General features: G+C 36.4%; 1 non-coding gene across 1 annotated transcript; it reads right to left on the minus strand.

Annotated features, from left to right (window-relative positions):
• Positions 1-19,110: 19,110 nt before the first annotated feature.
• On the minus strand, positions 19,111-19,182 carry TRNAP-AGG (transfer RNA proline (anticodon AGG)). The gene has a single exon. It is a non-coding gene; the product is annotated as a tRNA-Pro (tRNA).
• Between the last annotated feature and the right edge of the window lie 1,994 nt (positions 19,183-21,176).

Genomic DNA, 21,176 nt, shown 5'->3' on the forward strand with positions numbered 1-21,176 from the left:
GAGTTCTTGATGGTGAGGCTTGCACTGAATTGTTATAGGTCGGCGAACAGTCTTGAAACTTTGTTCTTTTGAAGTTGTATATAACTGGGGTAACATGGCACACACACACGTTCGCATTCGACTGAAGGTATATCATTGATAATTGAGAGTTGCTATGAACTTATTTTTTTTAGATGAATGTGGTTTTCTCTGAGGCTATGATTTGCGTGATTCATCCTTGCTTATGTTTTTGTTCTGTTTCATTTTGTTTTTGCATAACTTGCTCGAGGGCGAGCAAGGTTTAAGTGTGGGGGTATTTGATAGTAGTGTTTTGTTTGCATTTTTAGTGTCGTTTTGATTAGTGTTTTGCATGCATTTTGTGTCATTATTTATGTTTTAGTCTAGTTTTATTTTATGTCGTGCATTTAGCTTCCTAATGTTTTATTGGTTTATTGTGTAGGAATTGATATTTTGTTGGTTAAAGAAAATGGAACGCGTCCATGCGTCGAAGGAAATAGGAGAAGTCAAAATTTTCATCAACAAGTGATGCGCTCGATCCGGGAAAGTTGTAGGATCGAGCGCGGTCAAAGATTTCTGAAGGCAGTAGGATGCTCAAGGTCGCGCGCTCGATCGGGTGGAAGTCTCGGATCGAGCGAACTCAAGGAATTTTCGAGGCAGAAGGTTGCCCAGTTTTGCGCGCTCGATCCTAGCATTTTCTCGGATCGAGCGCGCGAGTCTATTGCGGAAAAAGTTGTAATTTTGGAAACTCTTTTAATTAAGGCTCTAGACTTTTATTTGATTTTTAAGTCGATTTTAGGGAGATTATCAGATGATTCTACACGCTTAGAACGCGAAGAACTCTCTCTGGATGGCTAGGTTTTCATCTATCTTTTTTTTAATTTTATTTTCTCTCATGAATTTTTGTAGAGAATTCATGAGTATTGTTGGCTAAACTTTAGTACTTGGTTGATGTAGACGAAGCCCTTGATTTTACTTATTCATGAGATTTTGATTTTCAATGTTTGATTTTTATCAAGTATCAAGAATTATTTTGAATTGATTGATATGCTTGTGTATGAGATTTTTAGATTGGTCATCTTAGGATTTCATTATACAATCGAATGCTAAATTAGAATTCAAATCCGTAATTGTTTGAAACCTCTGATTTGCGAAGCAACTATGATTAATATTTTCTGCTGTTGAATTTGTTAAATCGTAGGAATAATAATTAACTAGGCTAAATTCATCCGCTTGTGTATGGGTTGTCTAGCTTTATCAGTTTCACTAGTTTGAATGCTACCGTGGATTTAAATCTGATCGCTGGTATTGGGTTAGTTTATGGGGTAAGGGTTAACTTAGACTACTGTTGTCTAGTTAACTAAAATTAAGGTGAAACAGGAATTAAATTTCTGATGATGAATATTTGATAAGATTAATTATTATTTTAGTGAATCGATGATTAAATGAATGAATATCAAGGGTGTAGTCGACCGATACCAAGGCTTGTTTCTCATTGATTTCCTCAGTTAATTTTTTAGTTTTGCATGCTAGTGAATTTTAATTGCTTAAAGTTTTTAGTATTTAATCTCAACTTCAAAAACCCCCTTTTATTTTAAATAACACTTTTAAATTTACCTTTCCTCGTGGGAAAGATCCCTACTCACGCTACTGCATTATTTGTTTATCTGATTGAGTCGGGTAATTTGGGCGTACGCGATAAGCGCTACCAGTGGTCCAAGTTCGAATCCTGGGGAGGGCAAAAACTCTCCTTTCCAAGTGGGAAGAAGACCATGAGTATGGTTGCGGGCCCCCAGAGCTAAGGCCAGATGGGCCAGAGGCAGAGAGATGCACCAAGTCCATTATACTCGCCGTCATGTACATTGGTTTTATAGATTGATCAATCGCTAATGTTAATGGTCACACATCACTGATATGACTTGCACTAAAGATTTTATGATGATGACATGTGACCGACGATTTCGGTTATGACTAGCAAGTGCACTAGGTCAAGTTATAGTATATGGACAATGAGTCCAAGTATCGATCCCACAGAGACTGTAGTCAATTCTCAAGATTTGATTATTTCACATAATCTAGACAAAATAATATAAAAGATGCGATGAGTTAAATAAAAATTCAATTACTAAAAAAATAAGAAATAAAATAGCTGAAATATAAATTTAATTAAAATGAGATAACCAAGACACACAAAGGTATCGAACTAATTTATGCATCCACGTGGCACAGACTGAAAATTATGTTTATTCCAATCACGGTGAATTTTTCTATCTTATTCAACAATCTATTTCTATAATTGCTAAACCTATTCAAGTTGTATGGATTAATTATTTATAATTAATTCTAATCAAAGTTAAACGCATTCAATATTTATGAAAATTCAGTTTTTACCTAAAACCGCATACTGAAACCGAATACTATTTTTAGTCTTTTTAACCATATATTGATTGATATTTTTGATACTATCTTTAATCAATCCTCTTTCGATTCGTGATTTATCAACAAACATGTGACTAGGTGATTAGGCTATTCACAAGAAATATTAAACTAATTAACATCAATCAATAATTGAAAATATTCAAATTAAATCAAACATGTAACCAAGTCTCAAACATAAATTAAGTTCGACTCAATCTCGTGGTCTTGGTTGAAGAAAAACTACTCAATAATCGAAAACAATATTCAAACAAAATTTTAATCAACAAAAATTAAGAAAAAACATAGAAGGAGAATAAAAATAGAAGAAATCTTCACTAATCCAAGCCTCCAGTCGCCTTTCACGTTTTTTTGGTATCTGGAACCCTTCAATTCGTGATAAATCTTCTATTTATATGTTCAGAATCCCATAAGAAATCTTCTTTTTCAACCCGAGAATTTTTCCGAAATAAAACTCTTCCCGCATTCGTGCTCTAGCGGGGGAAAAGCCCCGCTAGAGCGCCCAAGTTTCTGTCCAACACTCCAATTTACAATCTTTCGCAATCTAGCGGAAGAAAAGGCCTGCTAGAGTGCCTAAATTTCTGTCCTAGACTTTCCTCGCACAAGTCGCGCGTGGGAGGAAGAAAGTTCCCGCTGGGGCGCAAGCTTTTTTTCCCAGCGCGCAGCATTTTTGAAAAATTCATATCCGGAGTTCTGGCCATCGGCTCTTCTCTTGCTCCATAATCTTTATTTCTTCAATGTACCTTCATTCAAACCGATGAAAATGAAATGTATACAATATGAATGAAATAAATTAATTAATTAAACAAAAACAACTCTAAAAACATATAAATGCATGCAAACTCGACTCGAAACTTGCACAAAATAATGCATAATAACACACTTATCAACTCCCCCATACTTCAATCTTGCTCGCCCTCGAGCAAGACAAATGATGAAACAAACACAAAACACAACATAAAAGTAGGACAAATTCATGGGAAGTAACAACCTCAGTGAAGTAATATGCAAAACTCAAAAATACCCCCAACTCTTCACAATACACCCTCGGTTTAACATTAACGTGTGTGTGTGTGATGTTATTCCAGTTACATGCAACTTAGAAAGAATCGTTTTCAAGACTGCTTAGCGACCTAATAACACATCAGTGCAAGAGTCACTCGCATGCATCCATTCCTTCAAATTACCTCTAACAAACACACCTTCCTTGAGATCTATTATTACGCACCGCAGGATTTTGCACCCAGCTTTCTTAAGCCCCATAAATTACCTGCAAACTTAGCTATAACTATGATTGGATTCGAATTTCAATCCCCTCGTCTATAGCCCGGATGGAGCATCAACCCCAACCCGCAGACTTAGTTTCAGACTAGGCAATTAGGATTTCAATCCCTTATCCGAAACCCGGATGGAGTTGAGTTTTTCAAAAAAATTTATCATTTTTTTTAAAAAAAATGGTGCGCCCAAGATCATAAGTGCAATGTTAGAGGATCATCAAAATTCACAGGACACAATTAAGATCACTAAACACCTATTGTCGTGCAATGGTCAAACAGACAAAAACTTTATCTTTTTCGCTATAATTCACTGGTTTAACAGGAGTGCGTGAAAATATTCACGGTTCAACCTAAGGTTTCTCATGTCAAGTCAAGGGCAAACATTTTCAACAAAATTCAATTTTCTTACTTCTTAATCATCAGCGGATCCCATTAATTATCCTAACTTGACACACATGCAAGCTAACACAAAAATGAACAAGATGCAAATAGGCCAAAACATGAACACATGCAACACAAACAAAAACACAAAACATAATGAAACAAAATCTAGACTACCCCCCTCCTGTAAGAGTGGGTGCCCAGTGAGCCAACTGTGTGGCTATGGGCTTTGTTGACTCTTTGTATAAACAATCTTTTGTTTAATATTATTTACACTTTTATGGCAATGACTTTATATTACTTCATATTGTTATATATACTATTGTTGTTTTGATAAAGACCTTGAATATACTATAGTGTATGTAAGATGTGGTAGAACATGGAGATGTCTATCATGAAATACATCTTATAGTCACTGTATATTCTAAAACCGTTCCTAGTCGATTGAGCCGTCCGATAATAAGGATAAGGATCGCTCGAGTTTGAGACTAGCATTTGCGATGCGGAGTACCACGTTTCATTGGTAGGGAACATGGAGATGTTCGAAGCATGCAAATGGATATTCATAGGATGAATAGTCGAACTACCCTATCCGACTTTCCAAGTGGTTATCACTTATCGAGTGGATAAAGTCCCGGTTTTGGTTGTACACCATTAGTCCTTACGACTTGAAACATCATGGAGACTCTATATGCTAGTACTGTGCTTTGACTCGTTTACCGACTCTGAGGGGTCATCAGGTGTCGAGATTGGGTACAGTTACGACACATATAGGAGTCAATGCATTGTTGTCAAGGATTCACCACATACTTGCGAGTGTGGATATCCTATGCGATCTGAGGAGATATTAGTGTGACAAATCTCTGGCCAGAGTACTTGATGTGATTTAAGAAATGGTTTCTTAGTAGCACATGCGATGTCACTAATTTGATCTTCAAGATGCATTGCATAGTTATCGAATCTTGAGCGACTCTCGATATACCAATGGTTGTTGATTCGATCGGGATATTTGGATGAAGGGACCGTACTGTACGCTAACCAAAATCTACTGGTTTTTGTAGGCACTATCAGTGATACCTAGGGAATCATGGGGCGATGTTGCTAGGCGCTTTACCATGATTCGTTGGGCAAGTCGGAAAGTGTTGTTCCGAGTCACAAGGAGTTGTGAGCCCACGGCTAGCTGTATCCCTGAACCATTGAGGGTCACACAGTGTAATGGAGTTTTAATCCCCGTTGAGATAGTTAAATTTAAAGAGTTAAATTTAATGAACTAAGGAGTTGGACTTCTTAAATAAGAGTAAGGGAGTAGGATTTCCTAAAATGACATAGGGATGGACATTTTTGGAAACCACTGAATTCGGATTTAGGAAAATTTATTTTGACTTTAAAACGTGCAGAAATGGTTTCTGTGCACATTGGTGAAATCGTTTCATCAATCGGAGTCACGATGAATTTTATATTAATTTCTGAACGAGCGGGCTTTGCTTGTCGGGCCCCAGCTTATGACTAATGGGCCCTAAGGTGTTAGTGGCCTGCATTATAAATAAGTTATTTCAGTACAGAAATTAAACACAACAGGTCATAATTTTTGAGACAGGATTTTCGAAACCCTAGCCCCTCTCAAAAACGTTTTCGGCCGCCTCTCCCTCCCTCTGCCCGAGAAAATTCCGGTCTGTGATTTTGAATCGCAGTAAGGAATAACGAATCAAATTCGTGTATTCTCTTCGCAGAAAACTTCTGATAGATTTTCTAGTGCAATCTATCAGAGGGATTAAAACCTCTGTTCGTGGACCTGATTGAAGGCGTTCATCGGTTCCAGGGAGAGACAACAAGAGCAGAATTGTTCTGTTGGTGTCCATTAATCTCGTTGCGAGATTTGAGGTAAAATTTATTTAATTGTTATTTAAATTTTACACACACGTAATTCAATCGATGAATGGTTGATACCCATACCATGGAAACGTTCCATGAAAATTTTTAAACTTCCGCTGCACCGGGTATCAATCGTAATTGGTCTGGGAACTCGCCAGTTTTCCAACAGTGGTATCAAAGCCAGGTTGCTCAGATCAATCGATTGAATTAATCAATTGTACAAAATTTTTGAGTCTCGGTTTTTTGAAACAAAATAAATATTTTTAATAAAAAAATTTTTTTTTCCGGGGGCGAAACCCGGGCAGCGATTGGATCGCTGCCCGGAAGGGGCAGCGATGGTCGCTGCCCCCAGGGGCGGCGCACGGCGCCGCCCAAAGGGGGCGCACGGCGCCGCCCAGGGCGGCGACCGTCGCCGCCCAGGGCGGCGCACGGCGCTGCCCAGCGCAGCGCTGGGCGCTGCGCAGGGCAGCGCTCGGCGCCGCCCAGGCGGCGGCGCCGAGCGCCGCCCCTGGGCGGCAAGCGTTGCTGCCCTAAGGGGGCAGCCGGGCTGCCCCCGGCCCGCGCCCCGGGTGCGGGCCAACCCGGGAGTGTCCCGGGTGGCCCGCGGGAAAAATTAATATTTTATTAAAAATTAATTTTAATATGTTAAAATTTTATTTTTGGTCCGGTCAAAAATTGTTTTTGATTGGTTCACGAGATTTCGGATCGAATTGTTCGAGTCCGTAAATTTTAAAATTGATTTTGGATAAATTTGAATTTTTGGAAAATTTTAATATTTTATCCGTAAATTGAATTTTGAAATCAATTATTTTGGTACAATTGATGATAAGATATGATCTTATGATATATTAGATAAAATATGATTTTATTTGTAAAATTGGATTTTATAGATAAAATATGATTTTATTTGATATGGAGATAAAATATGATTTTATATGTGAAATGTGATTTTATATATAAAATATGATTTTATCTTGTTTAAATTTGAATTGCCACAGCATGTTATCCAATAAATTAATTTTGAATTAAATATTATTGGATAAGGATGATCGATTGCCATGACCAATTTTGTAGGTGTATGTTAGGAATTTACATTTTGTCTTTATTGTTGTTGGTTTTATTAATGGGCCTGGTTTATGGCCCGATATGAATGTCATATGTAATAAAAGTGGGCTTGGTTTATAGCCCGTTCCCACCCCCTAAAAATGTATCCCCTACTTGTCATTGTTATTTATTGTAAATACATTAGATTTAGTGGGAGATCAAGATTTGAAGATGGTGGGCCCAGCAGACAATGAAGACTGAAGAAATGTAAATTGGAAGCATATGTAATAGGATTGCATTTGCATACTGCATATTACCTAGGATTGGACTAAGACCCGTGATTGGCAACCACGGGTCAATTAGAAATGGAATCGATCATCCTATATAATATGTGATATTATGATTGTATGCATGTTTAGACATAAATTGCGTGAATCCGGCAATGCATGCAATAAATTAAATATGATGAGACAAATATTTTTATAAATAAAATCCCTCATTTTAAATATGATTTAAAATTTATATCAAGATAAATAAAGGAAATTTAAATATTGTTTAAATGTTCCTACCTTCCATCAACGGTCAATGTATGTGATGCTACCCGCGGATACGGTCCGGCTCATATTATTGGGGGGGCCCGTCCGTCGGAAAGCTGTACATTGGATCGACAAATGTTGTAAGTTGGGTGGAACTCCCATGGGATCGGCTCATATTATTGGGGATCCACATGGCGACCGTCCATCACAACTTAATATTGATGGGTCATCTTGACATGTCACTTTAAACGGCGTCATATTATTGGGCCCTTATTGGACATGAGGTAAATACATGGGGGTTGCTTTGGAAGCAATTGGGCTCTACCTTTTGAGAATTATGGTTGGCTGATATTATTCGGGACCATAAGTTTGTCAATTGGACTCCATGTTCTCACTAAGGAAAAAGTTTCCCGTTTTCACTAGAGGGTGGTGAAATCGTTAAAATAGTGGGAGTGAGATTCATAAAATTAAATTCGCCTATTTTATGTCTTAGTAAATTGTTAAACAATCATTGATATATGTCTGTTTTTCCTTTTCAGTATTTCATACAATGAATTCGCGAAATCCTTTATTCTCGATCCTCGAACAAAACAAGCTGACTGGCGCCAACTATACGGAATGGTTCCGGAAGTTGAAGATTGTCTTAACTTCGGAGAAAATGCTCTACGTGTTAGAGAAAGCACCTCCGAAGGAAGCACCAGCTGACATAAGTCCGGAGGAATTGGCCAAACTTGATGCATGGTGTGACCATGACATCAAGACCAAATGCTATATGCAAGCCTCGATGTCTGATGAACTCCAGAGGCGATTTGAGGACACGGTGAATGCTGCTGACATTCACACGCAACTCAAGGAACTTTTTGGGGCTCAGTCGAGGGCTGAAAGGTTCTCTACTGTTAAGGAGTTGATGACGTGCCGCATGCGTGAAGGGACTTCGGTCCGTGATCATGGGGTACGAGTGATTTGGCTCATACAGAAGTTAGCGACCCTTGATTTGGTGTTGGAGCATGAACTCAATGTGGACTTGCTGCTTCTATCTCTTCCTTCTTCATTTGATGGATTCGTGATAAATTTAATATGAACAAGATAGAGGCCACCCTTGAAGAGATGGTCAATATGCTCGTTACATATGAATCCACACTTAAGAAGGATAAGCCAGCTTTCTTGGTGGGCTCCTCATCTTCTGCTAAGAAGGGGCCAAGTATGAAGGGCAAGAAACGTTCTGCCCCACCCAAGAAAGTGGAACCCGAGAAGAAGCAAAAGACAAAGGCTTCAAACGATGGAAAATCCAAGGATGTTTGCCATTACTGCAAGAAGCGGGTCATTGGAAGCGCAACTGCAAGGAGTATCTTGAGCAGTTGGGAACTGCAAAGGGTATGTTCTATATCGAAATAAACATGTCACTTAATACAACTTCTTGGGTATTGGATACCGGATGTGGATCTCACATTTGCAATGATTTGCAGGTGATGACAAGAAGTCGCAGGCTTAGAATGGGTGAGACCCAGCTGAGGCTCGGGAATGGTTCCAGAGTTGAAGCTACGGCCATTGGAGATGTTTGTTTGATTTTGCAGAATGGTTTTAAATTATTGTTGAGAGATGTTTTATTTGTGCCAGATTTAATTAAAAACATTATTTCTATTTCTATGCTTGATAGAGATGGTTATTCTTGTAATTTTGTGAATGGGATTTGCAATATTTACAAGAATGAATGTTTAATTGGAAATGGACAACTTGAAAACGATCTATACAATTTAAAACTAAAAGACGTTCCAGTAAATTGTATTGACAAACCGGCGACAACAAACAAAAGGAAAATCGATAGTCAAAACCCGGCAAACCTTTGGCACGCTAGACTAGGTCATATTTCCTCAAGGAGGATGAACAAGCTAGTGGGAGAGGGCATGTTTGATATGTCTGATATTAACTCTCTACCTACTTGTGAATCCTGCCTAAAAGGGAAAATGACTAAATCTCCTTTTAAGGGGAAGCCTGAACGTAGTCAAAATCTGTTGGATTTGATCCATACAGATGTTTGTGGTCCATTTAGAGTAGGGACTCAACATGGCCACACCTACTTCATTACCTTTACTGATGATTATTCTAGGTATGGGTATTTATATTTAATGAAATATAAGTCTGAAGCATTTGAAAAGTTCAAAGAATTCAAGGCTGAAGTAGAAAACAAGCTAGGTAAAAGTATTAAAGCACTTCGATCGGATCGAGGTGGAGAATACTTGAGTACCGAGTTTTTGGACTATCTAAAAGAGAATGGGATTCTCTCTCAGTGGACTCCTCCTATGACACCACAGCTTAATGGTGTATCGGAGCGTCGTAATCGAACTTTGTTGGACATGGTTCGATCCATGATGAGCTTCACTGAGCTTCCACCTTCGTTTTGGGGCTATGCGCTTGAAACGGCGGTATTGTTGTTGAATAACGTCCACACTAAAGCAGTGGACAAAACACCATACGAGTTATGGAATGGCAAAGCTCCTAAGTATTCATACTTGAGGATTTGGGGATGTCCTGCTTACGTGAAGCGGACAGTGGGAGATAAGTTGGATAGTCGATCCAGCTTGTGTTATTTTGTGGGGTATCCGAAGAATTCAATCGGATATTATTTCTATTATCCTGCTGAAACAAAGGTGTTTGTTTCACGGAATGCCACCTTCTTGGAGAAGGAGTTCTTATTGGATAAGAAAGGCGAGATGATGGAACTCGAAGAAGTTCGAGAAGAACTCGAAATACAAAATAACGATCCCACACCTCAGGAACCATTGCTGGACACGCCTGCACCTAGAAGATCCGAGAGGACTTCTAGACCTCCAGTTCGATATGGTCTTCTTCTTGAAGAGGGTCAAGATGAACCCGACATTGGATGTGATCCAAGAAGCTTCAAGGAAGCAATTTCTGATGCGGATTCGAATTTATGGCTTGAAGCTATGCAGTCAGAATTGGATTCGATGCATACTAACCAAGTCTGGTCTTTAGTGGATCCTCCCGATGGAATTGTTCCAATAGGGTGTAAATGGATCTACAAAAGAAAGCTTGGGCCTGATGGTAAGATATTGACTTACAAGGCGCGATTGGTGGCGAAAGGTTATACTCAAAGGCAAGGAGTTGACTATGATGAAACTTTTTCACCAGTCGCAATGTTCAAGTCCATAAGAATCCTAATTGCCATAGCTGCATGGTATGACTATGAGATATGGCAGATGGATGTGAAGACTGCTTTTCTTAATGGAGACATTAAGGAAGAAATCTATATGAAGCAGCCTGAGGGGTTCACATCCATGGGAAGCGAGCATAAGGTATGCAAGCTTCAGAGATCAATTTATGGTCTAAAACAAGCATCAAGAAGTTGGAACCAGAAATTTGATGAAACAATAAAAGATTTTGGTTTCATCAAGAACCCGGAGGAACCTTGCGTGTACAAGAAAGTAGTTAAGGATGCGGTGACATTCTTAGTACTTTATGTTGATGACATCCTACTCATTGGGAATGATGTAGGGATGTTGCAGTCAACAAAGATATGGTTATCAGGTAGATTTTCGATGAAGGATTTGGGAGAGGCATCCTACATTCTTGGGATACAGATCTATAGAGATAGGTCTAAGAGAATGATAGGACTCACTCAATCAACCTACATCGATACCATATTGAAACGGTTTTCAATGGATGGGTCCAAGAGAGGACATCTACCCATGTGTCATGGAGTTTCTCTATCCAAGTCTATGTGTCCCAAGACTGATGCAGAGATAGAGAATATGACACATGTACCATATGCGTCAGCTATAGGTAGTATCATGTATGGGATGATATCTACCAGACCGGATGTAGCATTTGCTCTGAGTGTCACGAGCAGATATCAGTCTAATCCTGGTCAGATGCATTGGAAAGCCGTGAAGGACATTCTTAAGTACTTGCGAAGGACTAAGAATATGTTCATGGTTTATGGAGGACGAGAACTCAAACTGGAAGGCTATACCGACTCTAGCTTCCAAAGTGATGTGGATGACTCGAAGTCAACCTCTGGATTTGTGTTCATGCTCAATGGTGGTGCTGTCTCTTGGAAGAGTTCCAAGCAGGACACCACAGCGGATTCCACCACTGAGGCTGAATACATTGCAAGCATCAGCTGCTGCTAAAGAGGCCGTTTGGATGAGGAATTTCGTCCAAGAGTTGGGCGTCATTCCTGAATTTGTTGGTCCAGTCCCGGTGTACTGCGACAACACGGGTGCCGTTGCTCAAGCAAAGGAACCAAGGTCTCATCAAAGATCCAAACACGTACTGAGGAAATACCACATAATCCGGGAGATTGTGGAAAGAGGAGACATCAGTGTCGAACGAGTGGCCTCTGCAGACAATATCGCTGATCCACTTACTAAGCCTTTGCCAGGACCATTGTTTGACAAACATCGCGAAGCAATGGGTCTACGTAGTATGACTAGTTGGCTATAGGGCAAGTGGGAGATTGTAAGAGTGGGTGCCCAGTGAGCCAACTGTGTGGCTATGGGCTTTGTTGACTCTTTGTATAAACAATCTTTTGTTTAATATTATTTACACTTTTATGGCAATGACTTTATATTACTTCATATTGTTATATATACTATTGTTGTTTTGATAAAGACCTTGAATATACTATAGTGTATGTAAGATGTGGTAGAACATGGAGATGTCTATCATGAAATACATCTTATAGTCACTGTATATTCTAAAACCGTTCCTAGTCGATTGAGCCGTCCGATAATAAGGATAAGGATCGCTCGAGTTTGAGACTAGCATTTGCGATGCGGAGTACCACGTTTCATTGGTAGGGAACATGGAGATGTTCGAAGCATGCAAATGGATATTCATAGGATGAATAGTCGAACTACCCTATCCGGACTTTCCAAGTGGTTATCACTTATCGAGTGGATAAAGTCCGCGGTTTTGGTTGTACACCATTAGTCCTTACGACTTGAAACATCATGGAGACTCTATATGCTAGTACTGTGCTTTGACTCGTTTACCGACTCTGAGGGGGTCATCAGGTGTCGAGATTGGGTACAGTTACGACACATATAGGAGTCAATGCATTGTTGTCAAGGATTCACCACATACTTGCGAGTGTGGATATCCTATGCGATCTGAGGAGATATTAGTGTGACAAATCTCTGGCCAGAGTACTTGATGTGATTTAAGAAATGGTTTCTTAGTAGCACATGCGATGTCACTAATTTGATCTTCAAGATGCATTGCATAGTTATCGAATCTTGAGCGACTCTCGATATACCAATGGTTGTTGATTCGATCGGGATATTTGGATGAAGGGACCGTACTGTACGCTAACCAAAATCTACTGGTTCTTGTAGGCACTATCAGTGATACCTAGGGAATCATGGGGCGATGTTGCTAGGCGCTTTACCATGATTCGTTGGGCAAGTCGGAAAGTGTTGTTCCGAGTCACAAGGAGTTGTGAGCCCACGGCTAGCTGTATCCCTGAACCATTGAGGGTCACACAGTGTAATGGAGTTTTAATCCCCATTGAGATAGTTAAATTTAAAGAGTTAAATTTAATGAACTAAGGAGTTGGACTTCTTAAATAAGAGTAAGGGAGTAGGATTTCCTAAAATGACATAGGGATGGACATTTTTGGAAACCACTGAATTCGGATTCAGGAAAATTTATTTTGACTTTAAAACGTGCAGAAATGGTTTCTGTGCACATTGGTGAAATCGTTTCATCAATCGGAGTCACGATGAATTTTATATTAATTTCTGAACGAGCGGGCTTTGCTTGTCGGGCCCCAGCTTATGACTAATGGGCCCTAAGGTGTTAGTGGCCTGCATTATAAATAAGTTATTTCAGTACAGAAATTAAACACAACAGGTCATAATTTTTGAGACAGGATTTTCGAAACCCTAGCCCCTCTCAAAAACGTTTTCGGCCGCCTCTCCCTCCCTCTGCCCGAGAAAATTCCGGTCTGTGATTTTGAATCGCAGTAAGGAATAACGAATCAAATTCGTGTATTCTCTTCGCAGAAAACTTCTGATAGATTTTCTAGTGCAATCTATCAGAGGGATTAAACCTCTGTTCGTGGACCTGATTGAAGGCGTTCATCGGTTCCAGGGAGAGACAACAAGAGCAGAATTGTTCTGTTGGTGTCTATTAATCTCGTTGCGAGATTTGAGGTAAAATTTATTTAATTGTTATTTAAATTTTACACACACGTAATTCAATCGATGAATGGTTGATACCCATACCATGGAAACGTTCCATGAAAATTTTTAAACTTCCGCTGCACCGGGTATCAATCGTAATTGGTCTGGGAACTCGCCAGTTTTCCAACACCTCCCCCCATACTTATACAAAGCATTGCCCTCAATGCTTCAGAAACAACGAAAATAAGGCAAGAACAAACAAATGTAAAGATGAACATAAACACAATGAAAACAAAAATAAAACTCCTCCGGTCCATGATTCTTCCTCTTCCTCCGACTGTAGAACTCCAACAACAACTTCACTTATCGGGGCAACCTATTGAACATAGAAAGCGACGGGTAAGGCTGTGGATTAGAAAAATATAATAAAAATATAAATAAAAAGAACAATAAAAAAATAAAGGAAAAAAATTGGGTTGCCTCCCAGTCAGCGCTAAATTTATAGTCTATCGTCCGACTATACCGAAGCAACCATCAAAGAGAGGATGTCGCCCATAGTAAGAATCATACGACTCTACGTATGGGTCTTGATTTTGTACGCCCTCAAGCTTGGCGTGATATTGACATTGTAAGCTCGTCACTCCAACAACAATCGGCACGAACTAATTATTTTGGGAAGAGACTCTGAATCTAGGCTGAAACTCATAGAGGATGTAATATTTTAGAGTTGGCGTCAATGGAAAGAATGAATCTTCTAATGGTGCATATGTAAAGACCATTGACGAGTTCACATCTATCGCCTTGTATGTTTCTTCATCCTTCAAGGTCACTTTTGGCTCATCTGTGCATGAAGATTCCTCAAATAATATTTTCTCTTGATCTGGCTCAATTATTGTTGCAGAATCATATTCCCATGATAATTGATCAACACAAATCGCTTCATTCTCTTGGTTGTTATCCGGAACTGATTTCATAAGAATCTCAATCTTCTCATCCAAGAAACTCAAAGAATTGATGTGAGTTTCTGAAAATTTCTGGTTGATCTCTGACTGTCTATTAATAATTTTCTGCAACTGATTCAAAAACTCTTCAGAATATACTCCATTCTCCACGTTATGCTCAAGAGGTTGACTTGAAAATTTTGGGTAGTGGGATGTTGGAGGATATTGGTGACTCCAACCCTGCAGTGAAGAATCCCAATGCAGTGGTAGTCAAAATCTTCCATATCATTTAACAAGTGCATCGCACTGTTGTAATATCTGTTGAACAAGTGACTGCCATTTGAAAAACCTCCATAATCTACTCAACTTCTTGTTGTCTCATCCAATCCAACATAGAAAAAATCGAGAAAGCACCAATTTGAAAATTTGTGGAATTGAAATTTGTTAGCCAAATCATTGAATCTCACCATGAGACATAGAATGGTTCCGATTACTGTTGGGAAAAGCTTGTGAATACTTGTCGATCATCCATCTCCAAGTGTCTCACAAGTAAAAAAATAAAAAAAATAATAAATAATAAATAATAAATAAATAACCATAATAAAATGTCTAGTTTCAAGCAAATAATCTATCCTAATATTAACAAAATAGTCCCCGGCAACGGCGCCAAAAATTTGACCGACGATTTCGGTTATGACTATCAAGTGCACTAGGTCAAGTTATATGGACAACGAGTCCAAGAATCGATCCCACAGAGACTGTAGTCAATTCTCAATATTTGATTATTTTACTTAATCTATACAAAATAATAAAAAGGATGCGATGATTTAAATAAAAATTCAATTACTTAAAAAATAAGAAATAAAATAGTTGAAAGATAAATTTAATTAAAACGAGACAACCAAGATACACGAAGGTATCAAACTAATTTATGCATCCATGTGGCACAGACTTAAAATTATGTTTATTCCAATCACGATGAATTTTTCTATCTTATTCATCAATCTATTTCTAGAATTGCTAAACTTATTCAAGTTGAACGGATTAATTATTTTTAATTAATTCTAATCAAACTCAAACGCATTAAATATTTATGAAAATTCAGTTTTCACCTAAAACCGCATACTGAAATCGAATACTATTTTTAGTCGGTTTAAAACCATATGTTGATTGATATTTTTGAAACTATCTTTAATCAATTCTCTTTCGATTCGTTATTAATCAACAAACATGTGACTAGGTGATCAGACTATTCACAATAAATATTAAACTAACATCAATCAATAATTGAAAATATTCAAAATAAATCAAACATGTAACCAAGTTTCAAACATAAATTAAGTTCGACCCAATCTCGTGGTCTTGGTTAAAGAAAAACTACTCAATAATCGAAAACAATATTCAAACAAAAGTTTAATCAACAAAAATTAAGAAAGAACATAGAAGGAGACGAAATTAGAAGAAATCTTCACTACTACAAGCCTCCAACCGCCTTTCACGTTTTTTTGGTATCTGAAACCTTTCGATTCGTGATAAATCTTCTATTTAAATTTCCAAAATCCCATCAAAAATCTTCTTTTTCAACCCGAGAATTTTTCCGAAATAAAACTCTTCCCGAATTCGCGCTCTAGCTGGAGAAAAGCCCCGCTAGAGCACCCAAGTTTCTATCCAACACTCAAATTTACAAAATTTCGCGCTCTAGCGGAAGAAAAGCCCCGCTAGAGCGCCTCAATTTCTGTCCCAAACTTTTTCCTCGCACAAGTTGCGCTAGGGCACAAGAAAGTCCCCGCTGGAACACAACCTATTTTTTCCAAGCGCGCAGGATTTTTGAAAAAATCATATTAGGAGTTCTAGCCGTCGGATCAAGCTGAAATTTAGATAGAAGCTTCAAAACATCTTGAACGTAATTTTTAACAATGAAGATCGGATTTGGATCTCTTTAGCATCAAAATAATTTTTTGACCATTGCTGCTCCGTAATTCCTTCTTGCGACTCTTCTCTTGCTCCAAAATCTTGATTTCTTCAATGTACCTTCATTCAAACCGAGAAAAATGAAATGTATACCACATGAATGAAATAAATTAATTAATTAAACAAAAACAACTCCAAAAATATAATAAATGCATGCAAACTCAACTTGAAACTAGAACAAAATAATGAATAACAACACACTTATCAACATGTCATATTTATGTTATGTATTAAGATTATGTATTATGATTATGATTATGTTACTACTCAGCATTACGCATAAGTTTTTACGATCATGGATGCATAAGACATTCTCAAGATATTATTTTTATATGATATGTGTTTGGATGCATAAGACATTCTCAAGATATTATTTTTATATGATATGTGTTTGCATGCGATCTTATTATATATTATTTGTTATTACTGGATGGAACATGCTGAGCTTTTAGGCTCTCTAGATTTAAATGATATGCAAGTGAGGATGATTTTATAGTAAAGGATGTGTTCCCTACTAGTGATGAGGACGTTTGAGCATCCGTAACAGCTAGCACACCCATGACCATTGCACGTTATGATACAGTTTATGATACGATATTTTATGGGATTTTCATACATTACTATTTATTCCGCACATGAATATTATTTACTTCAACTGTTTTGCATGGTTTTGAGATTTTAGATGTATGCATGAGATTTGACGATGAAATATTATTTACGTATTTAATTTATAAAACTTGCATGCATAGGATATTTAATTATGGTTGTGTGTTTAAATTAATTGCATGCAAACGGTTATATTATATATTATATTTTATGAAAAACTATTTTAAGTATAAGTACATATATATATATAGGCGTATATGTAGTATCACTATTTTAAATAAATTATTTGAAAAAAAATTAGTCGGGACGTTTCACTAACGGGTCGTTTCACTCACATTCGATTATTTTTTTGTTAAAAAATAAATTTGAATTTATTTGACATTCATTAAATAAGAATAGAATACTTCAATTGGTACAAAGAGTGTCTAATATTATTCGAATAGTACTTGATTTGATTCTTTAAATATTCATATTCGATTATTTTTTCGTCAAACAATAAATTCGGGACTCAATATTGAATAATTTATTTTGCATTCATGAAATAAGAAGATGATACTTGAATTGATACAAAGAGTACCTAATTTTATTCAAATAGTACTTCATTTGGCCCCCAAAATACTCACATTAGATTATTTTGTTTGTCAAAAATTATATCCGAGACTCAATATTGAATGAATTTATTTGGAAGTCATGAAATAATAAGATGATACTTGAATTGTTATAAAGAGTACCTAATTTTATTCAAATAGTATTCTTTTTTCGCCCCGAAAATACTCACATTAGATTATTTTGTTTGTCAAAAATTATATCCGAGTAGATTATTTTGTTTGTCAAAAATTATATCCGAGACTCTATATTGAATGAATTTATTTGAAAGTCATGAAATAATAAGATGATACTTGAATCGGTACAAAGAATACCAAATATTATTCAAATAGTACTTGACTTGACTCCCGAAATACTTATATTCGATTATTTTATGTCAAAAAATAAATTCAAAACACAATATTGAATGATTTATTTGACATTCATGAAATAAGAAGATGATTTGAATCGATACAAATAACACCTAATATTATTCAAATAATACTTGATTTGGCTCTCGAAATACTCATATTCGCTTTGTTTGTCAAAAAATAAATTTGAGAACTCAATATTTAATGAATTTATTTGACAATAATGAAATAAGAATATGATATTTGAATTTTTAGTACTCAAAAAAAATATAAGAAAAAATAATGATGAGATTTAATTTATATTCCAATTATTTTTTATTTTTAGGAACCAATTTTTTTGTTATTGAGTTTTTTATTTAAGAAAGTTGGAAAGAAAAAGGTTTATGCATGAAGAGAGAAAAGATCATGTACACAACATGTGCAAAAAATAAGGGCAGTGATGTCTTTTTATGTCATTAGAGAGTGAAACTAAAATAAAAGTTATTTAGAATATATAATTAAAAAGTCTCATACATGAAGACTGATCTATAAATGAAAGTTACCTTCAGAGATTTTTTTATAATTTACCCTTTTTTTTACGGGAGTATTAATAATAGGTTTTAAGTCATGAGAAGCATTCAAGCCACACTCGTGTACTTGGATAAATGTTTAGTCAAAAAGCAACATGCACAAGCACTCAAAGAATTTTGGCTAAGTTCCGATAAATTTTTAAAATTAAATAAAAGTAAATTATTAATTCATGACAGACGAATTCGAAGATTCAAGATTATATATACTATACGAATTTTATTTTATTTTTTCAAATCGTTACGTGAGGATGATTTTTTTTTTTGCTCGAGTGATGACTTTATGCCCAATATATTGGATTCAATAGGGTTCAAAAAAAATGATTCAATTGGCCCAATGACCAAGCAAAAGAAGAAGCACAAAAATTATTTCGGTAATTGGGGGCATTCCGAGAATTGAACTCGGGACCTCTCGCACCCTAAGCGAGAATCATACCACTAGACCAAATGCCCATTTTGTTATTTTTTAAAATACAGTTTTATATAAAAAACTAAATATATTACTTATAAAAAACATACTTAATTTATACTTTTTTTTTTCGGTTTTATGTTGTCTTGTACTTAATTGGATTAATGGATTCAAGCAGATGATTTCAAATTCTTTGGCTTAGATGGAAAAAAAATTAAAATGAATTTCAAATAGTAACGCATCAAGAAATTTCAATATTAACTACAAATTTTTTTTTTACAGTAATATTAACTACACTTGATCATTTCAAACAAACCCAAGATATATGTCATTTTTCATTACCTTAAAACTTTCGTCAAATATCCTTTACTAAAAAACAATCTATCAATTCGAGCGTAGTATAATTATACATATAGTGATATAATTATCACACTAGAAAGTCAATGAAATTAATTTATTTTCTGAATCAAAACAATTAACAAGATTATTGTCGAATATAATTAACGACGACGAAAACTACTAGCACCAAACCTCGAGATGCCAATTAGCAGCACTTACATGATCACTTGTCAACAGTACGTACTGAATAAATGTGTCGTTCAAACATATATACATAAAACTATGATACTACATGATCTCATTCAATCTATATATATATTGAGGACCAATTTCAAGATCCTTCTACATCCATGAATTTGCTTACCCTAGCTGAAATGAAGAAATTCATGCCCCAAAACCATTATTACGTACGTACAAAAATTATTAATTCTTAATCACATTGTGAGGAGCCAAAGTTGTTTCCTGCCGGAGTTTGGGTCAGTCCCCGACCCGATTTGGGGGTGGAAGATAGGTGTGAGTCTCCGGGCCTCGGTAATCAATGTCATAAACCTCAGACTCCACATTTCTAACAGTAACATGCAATCTCCTACCTGCAAAACATGTATATATATATCTTTACTAATCACGCATATATACCTAGCTTAATGTACGATATCAATCAAACATATTAAAAACCGGAACAAACCTAGCTATAACAAGACACTAGTGTACGTACAACATGAGTTTGAATTTATATGTAGCTAGCTAGATTGCACGTCGATCCACTAAAATTTTGATTTGGCACGAAAGAAATTAATATATATCTAAAAGGGCAAGCACATTTATCGGCGTAAAAAAGAACCTGTCGAAAGACATGGCGATTCGAGCAAGAAGAAGAGAAGTATAATGCCAGGAATTGTAGTCTTGAGTTCCATGGCCTTCCAATGATATTAACAAAGATTAAATGAGCTATTTTTGCTTTGCTTTGCTTTTGGAGCTTCTTCTTTGGCCTTTTATATATTGGAGGTGGTGGTTACGTGTGCGTGTGTGTATATTTGTTTGTATTATATGGCTACGATTGAGCAAAAGTACGTACTAGCTAGTACACTGACATAATATACCAAATTCTATCGATCGGTTGGTTTTGTCACGGGTAGCCTAACACTAATTCTTGATGTACGTAATCACAGATTTTGGAATATAATGGGATGTCTCATTTCATTGGCTAAGTTAAAACTGCGAATAATCGATCATATATATTCGACTAATTGTTATACCAGGTGTTAAAATAGATTATATATACATGGGTTGAAAAGTTTGTGTTTGTTCAAATTAAGTACTGAGACCACGATTAGGAGAAAAATTGGTGAACTTGGCTACATGAATGAATAATCATCCCCTGCACAATATGAATTTTGTACATATATGTGTGAAATCTTTTATATGTTCTAAATTAGTTTGATACGTACATGATATTTTTTCCCCTGAGACGGTCTTAATCAATTAAGAGATCACGGCCTATTTGATAAACCATTTTTAATTTCTCTGTTGGTGGCCTTTATTAGGGATTTAATGTGTGTATATATATATATATATATATATATATATATATATATATATATATATATATATATATATATATATCATGTACGTGAAACATATCATTTATATATATATATGAGTTGGTCTCATGTACGTGAAACATATCATTGATCTATAT

Source organism: Henckelia pumila, chromosome 3 (assembly GCF_033568475.1).
Source record: "Henckelia pumila isolate YLH828 chromosome 3, ASM3356847v2, whole genome shotgun sequence".
Classification (NCBI taxonomy): domain Eukaryota; kingdom Viridiplantae; phylum Streptophyta; class Magnoliopsida; order Lamiales; family Gesneriaceae; genus Henckelia; species Henckelia pumila.